The 1,880-nt window shown below is 42.6% G+C and overlaps 1 non-coding gene across 1 annotated transcript; it reads left to right on the forward strand.

Annotated features, from left to right (window-relative positions):
* Positions 1-819: 819 nt before the first annotated feature.
* TRNAP-UGG lies at positions 820-893 on the forward strand. Its single transcript has one exon. It is a non-coding gene; the product is annotated as a tRNA-Pro (tRNA).
* Positions 894-1,880: the final 987 nt, after the last annotated feature.

Below are 1,880 nucleotides of genomic sequence, written 5' to 3' on the forward strand. Positions count from 1 at the left end.
GAGATTTTCTCGGAGTTTTTGCAGCATACGTTTCTTCACGACATAGATTTTTATTTCGCGCAGCACCATTACAGCAGACTCACAACCACTCGACCTAGTGCAAATCCACGTGCACATTTTTGCACCAACTCAATTGCCTCCCTAACACCCCACAATCTCAGAGGGAAAGATTTGTGAGTAATTACTCAGGTACAAATTACCTCCGACACTCTGACAGCAGCTAGCACCACACCTAATCATCATGATCACCGCCACCGCGGAGAGCTAACACCCGAGCGGCCGCGTCACGACGATCATCGAGGATAATCACCCACAGGAGCACGGAGAACCCAGCAATGCCGCCAACCCTCCGCACATCAGGATCACGTACCAGTCCGGCATCACCTCCGCCATTAGAGCCTCGTCCCGAGCTCCTGCAGACAGAAATGGAGGAGAAGGAGAGCGAGGTCAGGAGGAGGAAGAAGAAGGAGCACCACGGTCGTTTTATAGCTCGAGATTGGTGTACGGTGGGCGAAGTCCACCAGCGCCGCTCGTCGCTCGATCGCCGGTGTTCGGAGGCGAATCTCGAGCAGTGCCGACAGCTCGCTGGCCCGCGAGGTGAGTGCATTTCTTCATTTGGAATCTGGGCTCTTCTATCTTCGACTTATTTTTTGGCTTTATTCTTTATTTATTTCATTTTGATTTTTCCCTCTTCCTCTATCCCTATCCTCTAGGTAAAGAAAGAAAGAAGAAGAAAATAGAAAGAACAAGAAAATTATGATGTGGAAAAGAAGACAGGAATTGTGTACAATGGCATTGTACAACAATTTAATTTGGAAAAGGGATGTAGCGCAGCTTGGTAGCGCGTTTGTTTTGGGTACAAAATGTCACAGGTTCAAATCCTGTCATCCCTACCTATTACTTCTTTCTTCTTTATAGGCAGTAGCGACGAGATAAGAAGGAATAGGGGAATATTCGATCATTCACTCCAAAAAGATGGTCCTATTGAAAAAGAAATTATCCAAAATAGAAAGAAGTTTTTTTCAAATTCAATTGTTTATTTATCTCTTATTCAAAAATTTCCTTGAAAATCGAATTTCATTTTTTCATGCTGCGCTGACAGCTAGCACGCTGCGCACTATCGCAGTACGGCCTAGATGCCCTACGAGCTAGACGTCGACGGTGGGGAAAACGCGGGAAAGCGCGCGGGAGAGAGGAAGAAGAGAGAGCCAGAGGTAGAGGAAGAGACTGACAGTGGACCCCGAGTCCACCTGTCAGCCACAGAGAGCACTGTGCTCTCGGGTACGACCAGCGTATATTTTCATTAATTTAGAAGTTTATTATAAATTTACTGTAACCGATAGTAGACTCTGACCATAAATTTCTTCACACATCGCCAGTGTGCCACACTGTAGTTTTGCACCACTTATTGCCCTCTCACTGTAGCTACATTTTAATTACATGAGTAAGATGTTTGTTTTCGTGTTAATAAGAGTAAAATATTTCTTTTTAACAACCCTTAGCAAATCTCGAGGACGAGATTTTCCTTTAAGGGGGGTAGTGTTGTAACACCCCAAAAATTTAACCCTGTTTTTAGTATTAATTTTTTTTTGCCAAGAGTTTAAAATTTTTTGCTCTCTGGATTTTCTGTTGATTTCAGAACCAATTTTCTCTAATATTGAGGAGTTTTTCCCCCAAGTGGAAACTTTCCAAAAATATTATTGGACTTCTATACTCACTCAATAAAACAATTCTAAATCAGTGGTTTTATTTGCATATTTGTTTTTCTTCAGCTTTATTCTTTCAAAGTGATTTTTCAGAGTCTCTTTTGCACTGCAACCATTTGATAAATGCCTCCAAAATTTTCACCAAATTTTGGGGATGACATATGATGTCCCTAA

This window comes from Triticum dicoccoides, chromosome 6B (assembly GCF_002162155.2).
Source record: "Triticum dicoccoides isolate Atlit2015 ecotype Zavitan chromosome 6B, WEW_v2.0, whole genome shotgun sequence".
Lineage (NCBI taxonomy): Eukaryota > Viridiplantae > Streptophyta > Magnoliopsida > Poales > Poaceae > Triticum > Triticum dicoccoides.